The following is a 23210-nucleotide window of genomic DNA, read 5'->3' on the forward strand; positions in this document are numbered from 1 at the left end:
CACAACTGGATTACTGCATTCCTGTCAAACAGGCAACAAGTTGTCAAAATCGGAAGCGCCATTTCCTCCCCTGTCCCTGTCAAAAGCGGCGTTCGCCAAGGCAGCGTACTAGGTCCTACTCTTTTCATCCTATACATCAACGACCTCTGCGATAATATCGCAAGCAACTGTGTGCTCTTTGCCGATGATGTGAAACTTTTCAACACCACTGACAACACACTCACTCTCCAAAAAGACCTTGACTATGTTTCAGATTGGTCTAACATCTGGCAACTTCGAATCTCAACCAACAAATGTTCTACCCTCCACATCGGCAAAAAGAACCCAAACCTCATATATGAACTAAACAAACAAATTCTCACAGCAAACCCACACTCAGTAAAAGACCTCGGAATACTAATTTCAAATGACCTAAGTGCTAAAGCCCACTGCAACAATATCGCCAAAAAGGCTTCCAGAGTTGTAAACCTGATTCTACGTAGCTTCTGCTCTGGCAATCTCACACTACTGACCAGAGCCTACAAAACCTATGCCAGGCCCATCCTCGAATATAGCTCATCTGTCTGGAACCCTCACCACATCTCAGACATCAACACTCTCGAAAACGTCCAAAGATATTTCACCAGAAGAGCCCTCCACTCCTCCACCCGAAACAGAATACCATACGAAAACAGACTAACTTTCCTGGATCTCGAAAGCTTAGAACTGCGGCGCCTAAAACACGATTTAAGTATTGCTCACAAAATCATTCGCTGTAATGTCCTTCCGGCCAACGACTACTTCAGCTTCAATCGCAACAACACAAGAGCATGCAACAGCTTCAAACTCAATGTTAATCGCTCCAAACTTGACTGTAAAAAATATGACTTTAACAATCGAGTCATCGAAGCGTGGAACTCATTACAGGACTCAATAGTGTCAACCCCCAACCCCCAACATTTCTCCCTCAGACTCTCCACGATTGACCTCTCCAGGTTCCTAAGAGGCCAGTAAGGGGCGTACATAAGTGCACTGATGTGCCTTTCGTCCCCTGTCCAATTGTCTTTCCTTTCCCTTTTATCATATATATTCTTTCCTTCCCACCCACTTCTCTTCCTCTTTACTTCCTATCTTTACTTCCTATCTTTTATATATCACTTAATGTCTATTTTCTTTCATATGTATTGTATATTGGACAAAGAATAAATAAATAAATAAATAAATAAATAAATAAATAAAAACTAGATAAATGGTCAAAGCAATGGAAACTGCAGTTTAATGTTTCCAAATGTAAAATAATGCACTTGGGGAAAAGGAATCCTCAATCTGAGTATTGCATTGGCAGTTCTGTGTTAGCAAAAACTTCAGAAGAGAAGGATTTAGGGGTAGTGATTTCTGACAGTCTCAAAATGGGTGAGCAGTGTGGTCGGGCAGTAGGAAAAGCAAGTAGGATGCTTGGCTGCATAGCTAGAGGTATAACAAGCAGGAAGAGGGAGATTGTGATCCCCTTATATAGAGCGCTGGTGAGACCACATTTGGAATACTGTGTTCAGTTCTGGAGACCTCACCTACAAAAAAGATATTGAAAAAATTGAATGGGTCCAAAGACGGGCTACAAGAACGGTGGAAGGTCTTACGCATAAAACGTATCAGGAAAGACTTCATGAACTCAATCTGTATAGTCTGGAGGACAGAAGGAAAAGGGGAGACATGATCGAAACATTTAAATATGTTAAAGGGTTAAATAAGGTTCAGGAGGGAAGTGTTTTTAATAGGAAAGTGAACACAAGAACAACAGGACACAATCTGAAGTTAGTTGGGGGAAAGATCAAAGGCAACGTGAGAAAATATTATTTCACTGAAAGAGTAGTAGATCCTTGGAACAAACGTCTAGCAGACGTGGTTGGTAAATCCACAGTAACTGAATTTAAACATGCCTGGGATAAACATATGTCCATTGTAAGATAAAATACAGGAAATAGTATAAGGGCAGACTAGATGGACCATGAGGTCTTTTTCTGCTGTCAGTCTTCTATGTTTCTATGTTTCTATCTCTTTTTCCAATAGCAATCCCCACCAAAGCCTTTCATATCTCCATGAAATGCTTTTGTTTGAGTCTGGGAATAGCCCACTGCAACAACATCGCTAAGAAGGCCTCAAGAGTTGTTAATCTAAACCTACGTAGCTTCCGCTCTGGAAATCTCACACTACTTACCAGAGCTTACAAAACATTCACCAGACCCATCCTAGAATACAGCTCATCTGTTTGGAACCCATACCACATTTCTGACATTAACACCCTCGAAAATGTCCAAAGATACATCACCACAAGAGCCCTGCACTCCTCTACCCGAAACAGATTTCCCTACGAAACTAGAGTTACAATCCTGGGTCTTGAAAGCTTGGAACTACGACGCCTTAAACACGATCTAAGTATTGCCCACAAGATCATATGCTGCAATGTCCTCCCTGTCAAAGACTACTTCAGCTTCAACCACAACAACACAGGAGCACACAACAGATTCAAGCTTGATATTAATCGCTCCAAATTGGACTGTAAAAAAACACGACTTTCTCTTCTATCTCACTCTATGTTCAAAAGCATTTTGGATAATTTCCAGAGCTGGAATTGGAGGGATGCAAGGTATTTCCCCCCTTCCTTTTTTAAATGCCTTAGGAAGGGAGCATGAAACCTTGTCAGAAAAATCACAGCTGTCTAGTACAGACATAATGTAAATTAATTGGATTGATCAATGTGTACCTAAGCTCTCATTTTCCTCCCCATTACCCGTTTCCTTTCTGGTGTCTAGGCCTGAGACACAAAAGCATTAGTCACTGGATTCCAGAATGCCAGGCAGAACTGACTCAGTTTCCACCATCTGTTTTAAGAAAGATTTATTGCAGGTGCTTGTTAATATCTGGCCGTTCAACAGGTTAATAGAGTTTCCTCCAATCTGAGAACAATAGAACAGCTGCTTGTGTTTAATATTTGAGTTTTACTTCTCCATATTTAGAGGTCGAGGTCAGTTTACACCATTTGCACAGAAGTGGGCAATTGTAAACTTCAATTTTATAGGACCTGGGCGGCTTTGACACGATAGAACTGGTCGGATGGGAAAAAGGAATATAATAACTATTGTGTTTTCCCAAAACAAGACGGATGATGGGAATGATGGCGTGATGGGAAAAAAGGAAAAAGGAATAAAATAACTATTGTGTTTTCCCAAAACAAGACGTCCCCTGAAAATAAGCCCTCCTCTGAAAATAAACCTTCCCCCCAAAATAAGCCCTCTCCAAATATAAGCCCTCCCTGAAAATATTTACATGCGCCGCTGAGCCCTGCCATTTTTGGAGAGGGGCGGCATTCCAATCTAATAAATAATAATAATAATAATAATAATAATAATAATAATAATAATAATAATAATTTTCTCTGGTTAGGGTTAGGAATAGTGATGGGAGAACCGGAAAAGGCGGAGAGAAGCCTCCGTGGGGCCTCTCTAGGAATCTCCTGGGAGGAAACAGGGCTGGAAAAGGCGGGGAGAAGCCTCTGTGGGGCCTCTTTAGGAATCTCCTGGGAGGAAACGGCCAGAAAAGACAGGCAGAAGCCTCTGTGGGCCTCTCTAGGAATCTCCTGGGAGAAAACAGGGCCTCCACCCTCTCTGTGGTTTCCCCAATTGCACACATTATTTGCTTTTACATTGATTCCAATGGGGAAAATGGCTTCTTCTTACAAACTTTTCTACTTAAGAACCTGGCCATGGAACAAATTAATTTCGTAAGTAGAGGTACCGCTGTACTACAGTTTATTTGGTAAATATTTGGCCGTTGGCAAGCGATGCAAAACAAATCCTGTAATTTCAGTCTTCCGTGTAAATGATGGTATTTGGAGGAAATTCAATATTTATTCCAAAATAGAAGAAATTGTTTTTGCCCCAAATATCTTCTAAAGTATATACAATGCTCATTCTGTCCTATTGGTACGAGGGCAATAATTTCAATCATAATTACTTTATTTTGGTGTTATTTTGGTATTCCAATTATCTGACCATGTTTCCTAAAACACACAACAGATTAAGCGTTCAAAATTACTTTGAATGTCTGGATATTGTCTATTTTGCCTACAATCTTCATGTGGCTTTTTCCCTTATAAGGTATCCATGCCAAGTTAGTTAAATTGGAGGTTAAATAAAACCCACGAAACTTCACAGAATTTGTGATTTCATCAAGACCACTTTCTAGTGTGGTAATTTATTCTGTTTGGATTGGATGGAAGCCTTCCTGGAAGTATTTGGGTAAATATTAGAGGGGAAATAAGTCATTTTTCTATAAGCCAATAACACCTGGCTGTGGCCAACGATTGGACCTTGAGGCATTCAGAATTGGACCACGCAAGTGGCGGGCGAGAAGTGATGAGCTGCTGCCCCCACTGTGGGACGGTGGGATGGGAACGCCATGGGGTTAGTATGTTTATGCACTATTTATTGAATACTTAGTAGTTTTTTCATTGTCCTTCCTTCTCTAGTACCTTAGTATGATCCCTAATTATTTTTTAAAATAGGAAATAATTAAATACAGTGGTACCTCATGATACGAACTTAATTGGTTCCAGGAGGAGGTTCGTAAGGTGAAAGGTTCGTAAGACGAAACAATGTTTCCCATAGGAATCAATGTAAAAGCAAATAATGGGTGCAAATCCTTCAGGAAAATCCCAAACTTTAGAAGGGAGGCAAACAGAGGGCAGGGAGGAGCAGCTAAAGGGGGCGGGTGGAAGACGCAAGGCTAGGCTAAAGGGTGAGTGGGAAGGAAGAAAGGCAAGGGGGGCGCCCCTCCCTTTTCTTTCTTCAAAAGACACCCTTCCAGTGCCTGTGCAAGCACGCTGTTCTCCTACTTTTTTAAATGCAAACTCTTTCCTCCTCCAAGCCGCCCCTCCCTTTTCTTTCTTCAAAAAAGGAAAGAAAAAGAAACCCCTTCATCCCAGCAGCAGCGGCTTGGGTTCGTAAGGTGAAAATAGTTCGGAAGAAGAGGCCAAAAAATCTTAAACACCAGGTTCGTATCTTGAAAAGTTCGTTAGAAGAGGCGTTCGTAAGATGAGGTACCACTGTAGCATGTTTTTACCCATAAACGCTTTAACCATTGTAATCATTATCTAGAACTGATCTTTTATAGCAATTAAAGAAAATTGAGCTACTTGCCTAATCTGTTATCGTACTGAACCTTGTGGGTTCGGTACAAAACCTTAAAATGTTGCTGTGCTCCTCCACAAATAATGCCGTCTATCATTTGTCCTTTTTGTGGCTATTCAAATAACGTGGCTTAATCCACTGAAAAAGAGTCCAAGCACCTATTTGAAAACTTACCTTCGTTGGTAAGCCGCTCCCATCCAGTCAGATGACCTTTAAGCCACTCACAGATTTTATTTTCTGGGTTGTTGTAAGTCTGAGGCAGTGTTCCCTCTAATTTTTTTGGGGGGGGGGGCGGAAAAGTATAGTGTCTGAGCAGCAGTCCCTTTGGGACTGGGCGGCACAGAAATAATAATAAACAAACAAACAAACAAACAAACAAACAAACAAACAAACAAACAAACAAACAAACAAACAAACCACCCTGTTTTGCCTCAGAGACTTTCAAAATAAAATACTGTACTGTGTGTCTATAACCAACACTCTGCAGTCTGCATTGGTTGCCGATCAGTTTCCGGTCACAATTCAAAGTGTTGGTTATGACCTATAAAGCCCTTCATGGCATTGGACCAGAATATCTCCGGGACCGCCTTCTGCCACACGAATCCCAGCGACCAGTTAGGTCCCACAGAGTGGGCCTTCTCCGGGTCCTGTCAACTAAACAATGTCATTTGGCGGGACCCAGGGGAAGAGCCTTCTCTGTGGCGGCCCCGGCCCTTTGGAACCAACTCCCCCCAGATATCAGAGTTGCCCCCACCCTCCTAGCCTTTCGTAAGCTCCTTAAAACCCACCTCTGTCGTCAGGCATGGGGGAATTGACATGTTCCCTCCCCCTAGGCTTATAAAATTTATGCATGGTACGCTAGTGTGTATGATTGGTTTTAATTTGTGGTGGTTTTTTTTTTTTAAATTAACTTAAATATTAGATTTGTTTTACATTGTGTTGTTGTTGCTGTGAGCCGCCCCGAGTCTGCGGTGAGGGGCGGCATACAAATCTGATTAAACTAAACTAAACTAAACTAAACTAAACAGTGAGCTCATAATAGGGCAACTCTATCAATATCAAAATGCCACTTAAATAGTTGAGCTAGTTTCAAACTAGATTTTGATTTTCTTTCTCTCTTCCTTACTCCCATTCTTTTTCTTTCTCTTTTCCTTCCTCTCTTTTTTCTATCTGTTTCTCTCTCTTCCTCTCTCTCTCCTTCCCTCTCACTCTTTCCCTCTCGGCTTCTGGGCAGGTTTGGAAAACTCTGAGTTGATGATGATTTTTAAGTGAGCGATTGCTCACTGCTCAGCTTAGAGGGAACTATGGTCTGAGGTACATAAATTCTCAGGATACACAGTAGGATGAGTCTAAGCAAAATCCCCTCGATCCAATTTCAGAAAGTTCATGTTTTTGTCGATGAACTGCAAGCTTATCTTAAAATATGCAGTCTTATAGGTGCCCTTACAAGTTCAGAATTGTAAGGCTAAAATTATATTTCCAGTTCCACACAGATAATTGGTATTATTTTCGCAGAGCATTATAATAGAAGAACAACTACTAATCTGCAAAAAGATATAATATGACACTTCTGGGCGAGAAATCTTACGTTTCTAATCAGAAAGGAGGAATTCCTATTTATTTATTATTTATTATTTATTATTTATTATTTATTATTTATTATTACTATTTATTATTACTATTTATTATTTATTTATTATTTATTTATTTATTTATTATTTAGATTTGTATGCCGCCCCTCTCCGAAGACTCGGGGCGGCATTACTATTTATTATTACTATTTATTATTACTATTTATTATTACTATTTATTATTATTATTATTATTATTATTATTATTATTATTATTATTATTATTATTATTATTATTATGTCAGTACAACACAGCAAACAAGATCACTATGCTGGATTTCGTATTTCATCACCAGTCGGGCGCTTCCCAAGCACCTAGGACTGAGTGATGTAGCGGCGAATTATGTTTGCCGATCCCAGTAAAGTGGCCTTTTGCAATTGACAGATGGAGATTTTGTCAATTCCGATGGTTTTCAAATGTCCGCTGAGATCCTTTGGCACTGCGCCCAGCGTGCCAAGTACCACTGGGACCACTTTCACGGGCTTATGCCAGACTCGTTGCAGCTCGATTTTTAGATCTTCGTATTTCACTAATTTCTCTAGCTGCTTCTCCTCAATTCTGCTGTCTCCTGGGATTGCGATGTCGATGATCCATACTTTCTTTTTCTCCACGATCACAATGTCTGGTTTGTTATGCTTAAGAATTCGGTCAGTCTGAAGTCCCACAGTAGTTTTGCTTGCTCATTTTCGACCACTTTTTCGGGCTTATGATCCCACCAGTTCTTTGCCACTGGTAAATGGTAGTTCCGGCACAAGTTCCAGTGGATCATCTGTGCCACAGCATCATGTCTATGCTTGTAGTCAGTCTGTGCTACATAGTCAGTCTGTGCTACATAGTCAGTCTGTGCTACATAGTCAGTCTGTGCTAATTATTATTATTATTATTATTATTATTATTATTATTATTATTATTATTATTAATTAGATTTGCATGCCGCCCCTCTCCGTAGACTCGGGGCGGCTCACAACAATGATAAAAACAATATACAATGACAAATCTAATATCAAAGTCTAAAATAACAATTTTACATTAAAAAAATCTAAAAACCCCATTATATAAAAAGCATACATACAAACATACCATACATAAAGCTGCATAGGCAAGGGGAGATGTCTCAGTTCCCCCATGCCTGACAGCAGAGGTGGGTTTTAAGAAGTTTACGAAAGACAAGGTGGGTGTGGGCAGTCCTAATCTCTGGGGGGAGCTGGTTCCAGAGGGCCGGGGCCGCCACAGAGAAGGCCCTTCCCCTGGGTCCCGCCAACCGACATTGTTTAGTCGACGGGACCCGGAGAAGGCCAACTCTGTGGGACCTAACCGGCTGCTGGGATTCGTGCGGCAGAAGACGGTCTCGTAGATATTCTGGTCCAGTGCCATGAAGGGCTTTATGTTTTGTTTGCTAACAACCTATATCTGTGATGATTTGGTATTATTTATTATTGTTATTATTTATTCAGATGCCAAGGGCATAAAGGATTAGGATGCCCTTTACTATAAGATGGGCCCAAATTTTTACTGCCACACTGGTATGGCTTATTTTGTGGCATGGGCTTGCCAGCCATGTGACCAAGTTAGAGTGGCTTGACAATCATGTGACTGAGGATGCCTTAAAGGTCATGTGACTGGTTGGGAGTGGCTTAAAGAACAAGATAAGTTTTCAAATAGTTGCTTGGACTCTTTTTCAGTGGATTAAGTCCCATTATTTGAACAGCCACAAAAAGGACAAATGATAGAGAGCATTATTTGTTGAGGAGCACAGAAACATTTTAAGGTTTTGTACTGAACCCACGAGGTTCAGTACGATAACAGATTAGGCAAGTAGCTCAATTTTCTTTAATTGCTATTAAAGTTCAGTTCTAGATAATGATTAAAGCATTTATGGGTAAGAAAATACTATTTCATTATTTCCTATTTTAAAAGTGATTAAGTATCATAGAATGCACCAGAGAAGAAAGGATAATAAAACCCCCTATTAAGTATTCAATAAATAGTGCATAAACTTACTAACCCCACGGTAGTTCTCCCCCCATCCCGGGGGGCAGCATCCCATCACTGGACTAAGGGATGATGAATGTTGTTGTTGTTGTTGTTGATGCATTAGTTAATCTTCTAGTCGTCAGGCATGGGGGAATTGAGATATCCTCTCCCCCTAGGCTTATAAAATTTATGCATGGTATGTCTGTGTTTCTTAAATAAGGGTTTTTTAAATTAACTTAAATATTAGATTTGTTCATATTGTTTCACTATTGTTGTTAGCCGCCCCGAGTCTACGGAGAGGGGCAGAAATCAAATCAAATCAAATCAAATCAAATCAAATCAAATCAAAAATAAAAAAAAGATTCCTAGAGAGGCCCCACGGAGGCTTCTCCCCACCTTTTCTGGCCCTGTTTCCTCCCAGGAGATTCCTACAAAGCCCTTTTCTAAACTAATTTTCTTCCCTATATATCTGTATATATTTGCTGGACCACTTTAAATCAATCAATAAAAAAATAAAAAAATAAAAAATAATAAACAAACAAACAAATAAATAAACAATCTGAGCAAATATGTTGATATCACAACCATCCATTGCTCTACTAATGGGTGCTACTATCCTACTTTTCCCACCCTCTTTTGTTTCAAATTCCCTGCTTATCAGTGAAAAGGTAGTTCATTCATCGGTCTTGACATTTCCTTGACATCTGCCAGTAGCTCTAACCTACAGCACAAACGTTTCATATTTCATGAGCTTGGAGTGCAGGGACTCGGCGAAGTATTTAAATACCTGCTGTATTTGGAAGGTCATTTGCATTTTCTCGGAAACCATTTGCAAGACAAAGCAAAATAGGGCCACCGATGTTATCTTTGAAGAACGGTGACCCATGAACAATATTCTCTTTGGGGTTAGCTGGTTCCGGTAGATCAGCTCTGAAGAATCCCAAAGAAAAGTAGGAACAGTGGTACCTCTACTTACGTACTTAATTTGTTCCGTGATCAGGTTCTTAAAAGTTTGTAAGAAGAAGCAATTTATCCCATAGGAATCAATGTAAAAGCAAATAATGTGTGCGATTGGGGAAACCACAGGGAGGGTGGAGGACCTGTTTCCTCCCAGGAGATTCCTAGAGAGGCCCCACAGAGGCTTCTCCCTGCCTTTTCCGGCCCTGTCTCCTCCCAGGAGATTCCTAGAGAGGCCCCACAGAGGCTTCTCCCCACCTTTTCTGGCCATGTTTCCTCCCAGGAGATTCCTAGAGAGGCCCCACAGAGGCTTCTCCCTGCCTTTTCCGGCCCTGTCTCCTCCCAGGAGATTCCTAGAGAGGCCCCATGGAGGCTTCTCCCCACCTTTTCAGGCCCTGTTTCCTCCCCGATTTCTAGAGAGGCCCCATAGAGGCTTCTCCCCGCCTTTTCTAAACTAATTTTCTTCCCTATATATCTGGCCCTTTGCTGGACCACTTTAAATCAATATGATGATGTTACTTAGAAATCTTCAAAGAAGCTGAGCGAGCACCAAGGGCCCAAAAATTTTGAATAACTAATTTCTGTTATCTCTGTCTGTCTGTCTGTCTGTCTCACTCACTCTCTCTCTCCCCTCCCTTCCTCCCTCTCTCTGTGTCTCTTTCTCTCTTTCCCCAAAATATGCATGCATTTGCCACAAGATGGCAGCAGAAGACCTAACAGTAAAGAAATCAACTTCAAGCACTTGATACAAGATACTTCCAAATACAGTGGAACCCCGACATAAGAGCTGCTCTACTTAAGAGCAACTCGAGATAAGAGCTGGGAGGGGAGAGATATTTTTGTTCTACTTACAAGCCCAAATTCGAGATACAAGCGCCAAGGAGCTGTCTCCTGAAGCCAAACGCTAACTTCCGCGTTCGGCTTCAGGAGACAGCTGCGAAGCGGCGCGTGTGTTTTAAAAGGTTGCAGCCGGCCTGGGGGGCTCGGGGGGGTGCTTGCAGCTTTCTTTCTTGCTCTTTTTCTTTCTCTCTTTTACCTTCCCTTCCTCTATTTCTTCTTTTCTTTCTCCTTCCCACCTTCTTCCCTCCCTCCCTCCCTTCACTCATTCCTCTCTTACTCTCCCCTTTCATAAGTTTCCTTGCTTCCTTCCTCTGTTCCTGTCCCTTCCCCCTTTCTTTCTTTCTTTCTTTCTTTCTTTCTTTCTTTCTTGCTCTTTTTCTTTCTCTCTTTTACCTTCCCTTCCTCTATTTCTTCTTTTCTTTCTCCTTCCCACCTTCTTCCCTCCCTCCCTCCCTTCACTCATTCCTCTCTTACTCTCCCCTTTCATAAGTTTCCTTGCTTCCTTCCTCTGTTCCTGTCCCTTCCCTCTTTCCTTCCTTCCTTCCCACCCTCCGTCCATTCATTCACCCATTCCTTTCTTGATCGCTTAAAGCCGGTCCCTGGTGCAAAAAGGGTTGGGGACCTCTGTCCTACAGGATTGGGTGGCAGAGAAGTTGAACATATGTAAATTTAAAAGTTTAAGAAAGTTTACAAGTTAAGTGAAAGAAACTTCATTATTCATTTATATGTACATGTGCATTTCTTCATTAAAAACATGTCTTTCTGCATAATTTAGACTAACTTTGTGAGTTTTTTGAGGGCTGGAACCAATTAAAATTATTTACATTAATTCCTATGGGGAAAAGTCGTTCGAGATAAGAGCTGCTCGACTTAAGAGCCCAGGTCCGGAACGAATTAAACTCGTATCTCGAGGTACCACTGTACTTCGAAGAGTTTGGAAAGCAAAATCTGATTATTTTGAGACAGTAAGAGATTGCCCACTTGGTCTCTCTCTCTCTCTCTCTCTCTCTCTCTCTCTCTCTCTCTCTCTCTCTCTCTCTCCCTCCCTCCCTCTCTCTCTCTCTCTCTGTGTAAACCTGTACATGATGGAGACCTCACCTACAAAAAGATATTGATAAAATTGGACGGTTCCAAAGACAGGCTGCAAAAATGGTGGAAGGTCTTAAGTATAAAATTTATCAGGAAAGACTTCATGAACTCAATCTGTATAGCCTGGAGGAGAGAAGAGAAAGGGGGGGACATGATCAAAACAGTTAAATAGGTTAAAGGGTTAAATAAAGTTCAGGAGGGAAGTGTTAATAGGAAAGTGAGCACAAGAACAAGGGGCTCTACAACACATTATAATAGGGGTTTCCATATAAACATTTCTTAAGACATACAGTGATCCCTCGTTTTTTGCTGGGGATGCGTTCCAAGACCACCTGTGAAAAATGAATTTCCGTGAAGTAGGGGAAAGATATATTTTTTAATGTATTTAACGAGTATTTGGACTTTTAAAACCCACCCTTTGCATTAAACAGTCATTCTATAATGTTTCTCAGCTGGAACTACATATGATATCCTACCAGTTTCTTTAATAGAGTACAGTAGTACTGTAGAAGGATTTTATCAATTTTTAATGGATTTAAAATTTTCAATGGATTTAATGGATAGCGAATCTGTGAAAGATGAACCGCGAAATAGTGAGGGATTACTGTATTCCCTCCCCTCAGCAGTCTCTGAAGGGTATAAAAATGATAATGATCATGATCATGATAATCATCATCATCACCATAATAATAACAACAATAATAATAATAGTATCAACATGTGACAGATTTTTACAAAGGACAGAACTTCCTTTCTAGTTTTTTATTTTATTTATTCATTTGATTTTTATCTATCTATCTATCTATCTATCTATCTATCTATCTATCTATCTATCTATCTATCTATCTATCTATCTATCTATCTATCTATGTATCTATCTATCTATGTATCTATCTATCTATGTATCTATCTATCTATGTATCTATCTATGTATCTATCTATGTATCTATCTATGTATCTATCTATCTATGTATCTATCTATGTATCTATCTATGTATCTATGTATCTATGTATCTATCTATGTATCTATGTATCTTTCTATCTATCAATCTATCTATCAATCAATCAATCAATCAATCAATCAATCAATCTATCTATCTATCTATCTATCTATCTTTCTAATCTATCTATCTATCTATCTATCTTTCTAATCTATCTATCTATCTTTCTTTCTATCTTTCTTTCTATCTATCTATCTATCTTTCTGTCTGTGTCTGTCTGTCTGTCTGTCTATCTATCTATCTATCTATCTATCTATCTATCTATCTAATCTAATCTAATCTAATCTAATCTAATCTAATCTAATCTATCCTATCTATCGGATTTATATGCCATCCCTCTCTGGCATTTTTCTTATAGCACTAGAAGCTTTTCTGAAAGCTAAAGGTATCGTGATGGCAAATAGAACAGAGTAGAGTAGAGTAGAATAGAATAGAATAGAATAGAATTCTTTATTGACCAAGTATGATTGGACCCACAAGGCATTTGAGTTTGATGCATGTGCTTTCAGTGTACACAAGGAGAATAAAATACATTCATCAAGAATAAAAACATACAACACTTAGTGATAGTCAAGGTTACTAATCAGCTATCAAATCATACTTGGAAACAATTAAAAACAATATAATTGAAAGTTACAAGCAACAAGGTTATAGTAATAAATGGGTAGCTACTGGGAAGGAAGAGAAGAATAGTAGTAATACAATCTTTTATTCATTCATTCGTTCATTCATTCATTCATTCATTCATTTATTTATTTATTTTGTCCAATACACAATGAGGGTTTTAGTGGGTATATATAATATATACACATAGTAAAATACATGATGAAGGTTATAGAGGAGATACTCATAGTAAAATATATCTAAGAAAGAATAGAAAAGAAGATATAGTAATAGAACATATCAATGAAAGAATAGAAGAAGAGATATAGGAATAGAAGAAAGGTACAGGAGATATAGGAGAGCAATAGGACAGGGGACGGAAGGCACTCTAGTGAACTTGTACTCGCCCCTTACTGACCTCTCAGGAAGGGTAAAGTGTTGGGGGTTTGGGGATGACACTATGGAGTCCGGTAATGAGTTCCACGCTTCGACAACTTGGTTACTGAAGTCATATTTTTTACAGTCAAGTTTGGAGCGGTTAATATTAAGTTTAAATCTGTTGTGTGCTCTTGTGTTGTTGTGGTTGAAGCTGAAGTAGTCGCCGGCAGGCAGGACGTTGCAGCATATGATCTTGTGGGCAATACTTAGATCTTGTTTAAATTGTTGCTATGTTGTGGGAATTAGTTGTTAAGCAGAGTGATGGCATTCAGGGAAAAACTGTCCTTGTGTCTAGTTGTTCTGGTGTGCAGTGTACTATAGTGTCGTTTTGAGGGTAGGAGTTGAAACAATTTATGTCCAGGATTTGAAGGGTCTGTAGATATTTTCACAGAACCTCGTTTCGACTCATGCAGTATACAGATCCTCAATGGTATCTTGCACTAAAGGAAGAAGTATGCTGTATATATTATGTGTTTGAAATTTTATTGCGTTGGGACCTGATTTGGCACAAAGTAAAATATTGTATATATCCTATTTCTTTGTTTTTCATTTGCTTAGTTTCATATATTTCCTTCTGTTTCTTGTATCTGTTGAATTATCCCATATGAACACTCCCTTAACACGTTGTATAGTTCTGAGGGATAGGATTTTGTGAGAAGACTGTTGTTGCGTTAAAGGTTTTTTTCCTCCATTCAAGAGGCCCATGCTGCTTAAAAATTCAAAAGTTGAAGAAGAAAAGAGATGAATAATACAAAAATGCTGCAGGCTGTCTTTTAATCATGAAAGAGGGCAAATATACACGGCCCAGGATAATGTTAAAGGCAGGGGTGGGATTGAAACGTTTTAACAACTAGTTCTCTGTCTGGTTGCTGGGTGGGTGTGGCCATGGGGGCGTGGCCTACTCAGCCTCCTGTACCACAATGGGGGGGGGGTCTTTCCTTGAGCCTCCGAGAGGGCAAAAATGGCCTCCTATTGGCTCCTGATGCCCTCCGGAGGCTGGAAACAGGCCCATTTTTGGACTTCTGGTTCTTCCAATAGGCCTGTTTTTCGCCCTCCCATAGCCTTTGTGCGGGCCCTGTGGTTAGGTCCCACAGAGTTGGACTTCTCCGGGTCTCGTCAACTAAACAATGTTGTCTGGCGGGACCCAGGGGAAGAGCCTTCTCTGTGGTGGCCCCGTCCCTCTGAAACCAGCTCCTCCCAGAGATTAGGATTGACCCCACCCTCCTTGTCTTTCGCAAACTCCTTAAAACCCACCTCTGCCGTCAGGCATGGGGGTATTGAGACATCTCCCCCAGGCCTATATAGTTTTATGCATGGTATGCTTGTGAAGTATCCTGTGACGAAGGAAGTGTGGGTGTGATGGAAGAGGGGGCTTGGCTGACAGCCCAGAAGGAGATCAATCTTCCTTATCTTCTTTGGATTCAGAGGAGGAATGTATGACTGACCCATGCATGTGTAGAGTTATGCATAGGAGAGAACAACTTAAGAAATATTGCAGGAGATAAGAGAGGCCACCTGTGTTTGGGTGGGGCTCCAGTAATTAGAGCTGCTGATAAAAGAGCAACTTGCTAGTTTGGCCATTGTGGAGGATTATCTGATCGTAGTTTCATCAAGACCATGGATTGTTGTTTCCTGTTTGTTTTCAAGACTGCGTGTGGAATTCCTGTACTTCATTGTGAGTATTTAGCACTGTTTGGAGAACATTAGTGGACTCAATTTCCCAGTTACTGGGTTAGAAACTGGTTTGCATTTAAACTGTGCATTGATTGTACAATAAACCCCTATGAAGTTTAAAAGGGAGTTTTTTCTTCTCTTCTGTTGATAAAGAACATTTCTTTTGCATTCAGTCGTGTTTGTGTGTGTGTGTGTGTGTGTGTGTGTGTGTCTGTTTGGACTAATTATCCTGTAATTACAGGCGGTTGGCACACACCGGCAGAACAGGATGGGGGCAGCCCGACCTTGCAACTACCAGTTTGGCAAAGCAAATGTAAAATTAACATCTGGTTCACCTGAACTGGTCCAAACTGGCTGAATCCTACCCCTGGTTGAAGGATCCAATCTGGGGTTCGTCACCAGGACCAGAGGGACCATCTTCATTGAGCTGTCCAGCAAAACCCCAAGATCCCTTTCTTGGGTTGTCTCAGAAAGTTTGGCTTCCAATAATGGAGCACCCATCAACCTCTCAAAGCAAGATGTTCCACTGAAATGACTCCATGGTTTTAGGTTGTATTGTGACCCGCCAGCGGCCTATGCAGCTGGTAGCTGATTGGAACAGTGAAGAGGCTGATGTTGTGATTCTCCAGCAGCCTGTGCAGCTGATACCAGAGTCAGACAGTGAAGAGGCTGGAGAGGACTCAGTGCCAGAGGCAGAGAATCAGCCAGGGCCTTCAGAAACCTCCAGAGGCTAAGTGAAGACGAAGAAGGAGAGGAAACTGTTCTCAATGCAGGTGCTCTCAGAGGAGGAGGACTACTCGAGAGGAGGAGGACTACTCGAAAGAAAAGCTTGGGGATAATTGGCCAATCCCATAGCCTATTTAAGTGGTGAAATTGAAGAAGAAATTTGCAAACGTAACTAAGTTCATTCTCACTGAGCCGAGGTGGCGCAGAGGGTAGAGTGCAGTATTGCAGGCCGCTAAAGCTGGCTGCTAGATCTTCAGGTCAGCAGTTCAAATTTCATCACCGGCTCAAGGTTGACTCAGCCTTCCATCCTTCCGAGGTGGGTAAAATGAGGACCCGGATTGTGGGGGGCAATTTGCTGGCTCTGTTAAAAAGTGATATTGCTAACATGTTGTAAGCCGCCCTGAGTCTAAGGAGAAGGGCGGCATTAAAAAATCAAATGAATAAATGAATAAATGAATAAATGAATGAATGAATGAATGAATGAATGAATGAATGAATGAATGAATGAATGAATAAATAAATAACAAACAAACAAATCCAAGTCCTGATCATTGAAATTTAAATCTCTGTGTCTGGTCCCGTTTGGACTTGTCAAAGTTGCCTGCAAATTCCTTCTGGGCATTTTGCCAAACAGCTAGGTTTGTGTACTGATATTGGGAAGTCTCTTTGTCTGACTTAAATTATTTTGTTTGAACTATTGCCAGCTGTTAATTATATTATTATTATTATTATTATTATTATTATTATTATTATTATTATTATTAATTAGATTTGTATGCCGCCCCTCTCCGTAGACTCGGGGCGGCTTACAGCAATGATAAAAACAATATATAATGACAAATCTAATAGTTAGAATCTAAAATAACAATGATACATTTAAAAAGTCTAAAAAACAAGAAACCCCAATATATAAAAACATACATACAGTCATATCATACACAAAAAACTACATAGGCAGGGGGAGATGTCTCAGTTCACCCACGCTTGATGACAGAGGTGGGTTTTAAGGAGTTTACGAAAGGCAAGGAGGTTAATTAATAGTGGTTGCTCTGAAAAGACTGGTTTATCATTTATTTGACTGCTAAACAACCCAATTACTAGCTGTTGTTATTAAACAAGGGTTCTATGGAAGCTGTGTTGCGTTGGGATTTGTTATCAGGCAGCCGGGTCAGAATAGGTTGTTTGTCTCCTTGATTAGTTTCCAACCTTTGCTTTTAATCTTGCTTTCTGCTACTTTCGAACATAAGTCGACACCCTCTTCTTTGAGGCAGCCCCTCAAAATGATGATGAAATTATCAAATGATGACAGGACCATCTCTTCCGTCCCCTGTCCTATTGCTCTCCTATATCTCCTATACCTTTCTTCTATTCCTATAGCTCTTCTTCTATTCTTTGTTCTATTACTATATCTTCTTTTCTATTCTTTCTTAGATATATTTTACCCCCTCTATATAGTATCTCCTCTATAACCTTCATCATCTATTTCAGTGTTTTTCAACCAGTGTGCCGTGGCACACTAGTGTGCCGCGAGACATGGTCAGGTGTGCCGCGAAGCTCAGAGAAAGAAAACAAGAGAGAGAGAAAGAAAGAAAGAGAGAGAAAGAAAAAGCAAGCAAGAGAGAAAGAAAAAGCAAGCAAGAGAGAAAGAAAGCAAGAGAGAAAGAAAGCAAGAGAGAGAAAGCAAGCAAGAGAGAGAGAGAAAGAAAGAAAGAGAGAGAGCAAGAGAACAAGAGAGGAAGAAAGCAAGAGAGAGAGCAAGAGAGAGAGAGAAAGAAAGCAAGAGAGAGAGAGAAAGAGAGGGAGGGAAGGTGGGAGAGAGAAAGACATAGAGGGAGGTAGGGAGGGAGAGAGAGAGAAAGAGAGCAAAAAAGAGGAAAGAAGGAAGAGAGAAAGAAAGAGGGATGGAGAGAGAGAAAAAAAGAGGAAGGGAGAGAAAGAGGGAGAGAGAAATAGAGCGAAAGGGAGGAAGAGAGAGAATTTTTTTGTCCAATATTTTTTTAGCGCCCCCCCCCCCACTCAATGTGCCCCATGGTTTTGTAAATGTAAAAAATGTGCCGCGGCTCAAAAAAGGTTGAAAATCACTGATCTATTTTACTATGTGTATATAGATATATACCCACTAGAACCCTCATTGTGTATTGGACAAAATAAATAAATAAAATAAATAAAATTATCTCACAAACTTGTTGTAACCTTGGGATTTCTCTCCGACCCCCTCCCATATTAGGACTGCAGCCTTCAAATTGAATTCTAAAACTCTTTTGGACTAAGAAATACAACAAATTGCCTTTTCTACTTCCAGGGCAAACATCTTTTTTTTATTATCAAAGCTATTTTGCTTTTCCTTTCTCTCTCTCTCTCTCGCTTTCTCTTCTCCTCTCTCATTCTCCCATTTCATCTGGCTCATTTGGTCTGTCTGATTAGATTTAGTCTCTGGAGTGTCTTGTGCTTCCTTGGCATTCTGTTGTATTATCTCGATGCATCTGAAGTCAAACTTGCACAATGAAGAAAGGGATTGGTTCATTTTAGCATCAGGACTCAGGTGGAGGCTCCTGATTACAAAAGGATTGAAGGGCTAAACAAACCTCTACTGAAAAGGTATTAAAATTATAACAATCTTATATGTTTCTATGTTTCTATCTTAACATGAATGGAACCATTTGTGTTTGATTCCTTTCTAGGAGAAACACAGAGTGGGGCCATTTATTCCTATTCATTGGAGTCTATTAACACTATTAATACACACAACAGGCAATTTCATAAGAGTTACACAGGTTAATGAATAAATGCAAAACTTAGCTTGTCAACAGTGTGAATTTGCTTCGAACTCCTAACCTCCACCTCTATGCCAGTTACAAAGAGAAGAGAAAATTTGCTAGGCTGTTTATATTTTTCTACCAAATCCTTAGTACAGTGGTACCTCTACTTACGAACTTAATTCGTTCTGTGACCAGGTTCTTAAGTAGAAATGTTCTTAAGAAGAAGCAATTTTTCCCATAGGAAACAATGTAAAAGCAAATCATGCGTGCAAACCCATTAGGAAAGAAATAAAAGCTCAGAATATGGGTGGGAGGAGGAGGAGGAAGAAGAGGAGGAGGACAATCACTGCCGAAGGAAGAAGGTCATGAAGGGGACATTAGAGATCATGAGCCACTCTTAGATGTTCGATTCAGGAGATTACAAAGCAGACAACAACACTTGTATAGTAAAAGGAAGTAGTTTGTAGTTTTAACACAGAGCAGTCAAGACCTGCCAATATGAAGAAACTGTCATTTGCAGCACTGAGTTATGGTTGGTTAAAAGGTGCTGCACTGAGGTGCAACAAAAAAAAACCTTTCCCACCATTTACTAGTACAGTGGTACCTCTACTTATGAACTTAATTTGTTCCGTGACCAGGTTCTTAAGTGGAAAAGTTTGTAAGAAGAAGCAATTTTTCCCATAGGAATCAATGTAAAAGCAAATAATGTGTGCGATTGGGTAAACCACAGGGAGGGTGGAAGCTCTGTTTCCTCCCAGGAGATTCCTAGAGAGGCCCCACGGAGGCTTCTCCCTGCCTTTTCCGGCCCTGTCTCCACCCAGGAGATTCCTAGGGAGGTCTCACAGAGGCTTCTCCCCGCCTTTGCTGGCCCTATTTCCTCCCAGGAGATTCCTAGGGAGGCCCCAGGGAGGCTTCTCCCTGCCTTTGCTGGCCCTGTTTCCTCCCAGGAGATTCCTAGAGAGGCCCGATAGAGGCTTCTCCCTGCCTTTTCTGGCCCTGTTTCCTCCCAGGAGATTCCTAGAGAGGCCCCACGGAGGCTTCTCCCTGCCTTTTCCAGTTACAGTTTTAGAGGCTTGGGTTTGTAAGTGGAAAATGGTTCTTGAGAAGAGGCAAACATCCGATTCTTATCTAGAAAAGTTTGCAAATAGAGGCGTTCTTAGGTAGAGGTACCACTGTATTCCAATTTCTTCCCTGTGTTAATTTGATTGCCACATGAATGGTGGTTTTTTTTTTTCATTTTGACAAATAATATTTGTCAACCCCAATCATACTCCATAAAAATGCCATTGCAAAGCTTTAATTTCCATCTGAAATTTTTATTTCAAACCACAGGGAAGGTGCATGTTCCCGGTCACAGCTACTCCTACTATTTCTGATTAACAATTCTTTGCAAGAACGGCTGGGAAAATTAAATGCCTATAACCGGGATCGCTATTGCGGAACTGTCCCATTTAATCTAAAAAAAACAACAGGTAGGAGAGATCAAATTTTAATGCAAGTTACTGAAGCTTAGCTAAAATCCATTACGTCCAGAGTGGGGTAATAAAAGTGTCATTTCAACACAGCAGTTTGACTTTTAAACCCCACACTTCACAAGTGTTGTTGTTCTTTCAGTCCCTCATCTGAACAAGAACACAGCTCAACAAATCTTGGTTTGTTTGTTTGTTTGTTTGTTTATTTATTTATTTATTTATTTATTTATTATTTATTTAGATTTGTATGCCGCCCCTCTCCGCAGACTCGGGGCGGCTCACAACAAAGTGAAACAATTTATAACAAATCTAAATTACAGTTTAAAAATATTTAAAAAAACCCATTTTTTAAACAAACATATATACAGACATACCATTCATAAATTGTATATGCCCGGGAGAGATGTCTCAGTTCCCCCATGCCTGACGACAAAGTTGGGTCTTAAGGAGCTTATGAAAGGCAAGGAGAGTAGGGGCAGTTCTAATCTCCGGGGGGGAGTTGGTTCCAGAGGGTCGGGGCCTCCACAGAGAAGGCTCTTCCTCTGGGGCCCGCCAACCGACATTGTTTAGTTGACGGGACCCGGAGAAGGCCCACTCTGTGGGACCTAATTGGTCACTGGGATTCGTGCGGCAGCAGGCGGTCTCGGAGATATTCTGGTCCAGTGCCATGAAGGGCTTTAAAGGTCATAACCAACACTTTGAATTGTGACCGGAAATTGATTGGCAACCAATGCAGGTTATTTATTTGTTTATTATTTATTTTATTATTAATGTAATTTATATGCTGCCCAACTCCTGAAAGACTTTGGGTGGCTTATAACAAATAAAAAGAATATTTAAAAGAACAATTTAAAAAAATAATTACAAAACCCTAGTACAGGGATGGCGAACCTGTGGTACAGGTGGCACGCAGAGCCGTATCTGCTGGCACGTGAGCCGTTGTCCTAGCTCAGCTCCAATGTGCATGTGTGTGCCGGCTAGCTGATTTTTGGCTCACATAGAGGCTCTGGGAGGGCGTTTTTGGCTTCCAAAGAGCCTCCGGAGGGATGACGGAGGGCAGTTTTACTATCCCCCCAGCTCCAGGGAAGCCTTTGGAGCCTGGGGAGGGTAAAACATGAGCCTACTGGGCCCACCAGAAGTTGGGAATCAGGCCGTTTCCAGTCTCCAGAGGGTATAGGGTTTCCTGCCTGAGCAGAGAATTAAACTAGAACAGTGCTTCCCAAACTTGGCAACTTTAAGACTTGTGGACTTCAACTCCCAGAATTCTCCATCCATCATAGCATAGCATAGCTGGCTGGAGAATTCTGGGAGTTGAAGTCCACAAGTCTTAAAAGTTGCCAAGTTTGGGAACCACTGGACTAGAAGATCTCCAAAGTCCCTTCCAACTCTGTTATTCTGTCATCCCAGGCCAGCTGCCTTATTGAACTCTGCCTTCACATGTTCTGAAACATGTTTGGGGGCAGATGGTGTGAATCCTTTTTCGGTTCTGGAAGCTAAGCTCACAGATGCTATTTGTGTACAGTGATCCCTCGATTTTCGCGGGTTCAAACTTCGCGAAACTGCTATACCACGGTTTTTCAAAAAATATTAATTAAAAAATACTCCACGGTTTTTTTTCTATACCACGGTTTTTCCCACCCAATGACGTCATACGTCATCACCAAGAGTCACTTCTCTCTCTCTTTCTCTCTCTTTCCTGTCATTCTCTGCTTCAACCATTTTCTCATTTCTCTTTTTTTCTCCCTTTTTCTATCATTTCTCTCTCTCCCCCCCTCTTGCTCTCTCTCTTTTTCTCCCTCTCTCTCTCCCTCTCTGTGAGAACGCCTGCCCCGCCTCTCCTGCAGCCCCCTCGCTGATAGCTGGGACGAAAGTGCTCTCAGCTAAGGGACTGTGAAAGGGGCGGAGTGGGCAATCTCAAAGCGCTCAGAGCGGCTAGCGGCCGAATGAGGAGGATGAGAAGCCGTAGCTGACAGCGCTGCTGCAGGAGGACCCGTGTCCCAAGAAAGCCGGTGAGAGGAGTGGATCGGGCCGGCAGGGGGTAGTGGCGAGGGGGCCAGAAGCGCTGGGGGGGGCGGGGGCAGCCAACATTCAAAACAATATTTGCCGGCCTCCGCACTTTCATCGCTCCCTGCCCCCAACTTCAAGCCCGGCTCCTTGCGCTGCCTTGAAAAAGGGTGCGTGGGGGTAGTTTTTGGCTGTCCATAGCCAAAAATGGTGTTTTTTACTTCCGCACCGCTATTTCGCGGAAATTCGACTTTCGCGGGCAGTCTTGGAACGCAACCCCCGCGAAAATCGAGGGAACACTGTATTGCACTGTAGAGCAGTGTTTCCCAACCTTGGCCACTTGAAGATATTTGGACTTCAACTCCCAGAATTCCCTAGCCAGCGTTTGCTGGCTGAGGAATTCTGGGCGTTGAAGTCCAAATATCTCCAATTGGCCAAGGTTGGGAAACACTGCTGTAGAGATGTAGACATCACAGACACAGAGATATGATTGCTGGAATGCTTTGTCCTTTATTGGTCTCTCTGGGCGAGCAGTTTATGATGTGTGAAGCTCTCTGATTTTCTCGGACTAGCAGTCTATTTTTTATAAAAAAATTCTTGGGTATGTCATCACAATGATTGACTTGATCCAAAGATAGCTAACTAGCAACAAGTTAATACACAGCATACTGAAAGTTCATATTAAGCAAGTAGGTAAGCATAGCTCAGGGCCAGACTATTTAGGGGACCGCCTTCTCCCTCAAACCTCACTGCGACCAGTAAGGGCTCACAGAATCGGCCTTCTCCAGGTCCCGTACACCAAACAATGTCAGCTGGCGGGACCTTGGGGAAGAGCCTTCTCTGTGGTGGCTCCGACCCTGTATTATTATTATTATT

Source organism: Erythrolamprus reginae, chromosome 6, assembly GCF_031021105.1.
Source record: "Erythrolamprus reginae isolate rEryReg1 chromosome 6, rEryReg1.hap1, whole genome shotgun sequence".
In the NCBI taxonomy this organism is placed as follows: domain Eukaryota; kingdom Metazoa; phylum Chordata; class Lepidosauria; order Squamata; family Dipsadidae; genus Erythrolamprus; species Erythrolamprus reginae.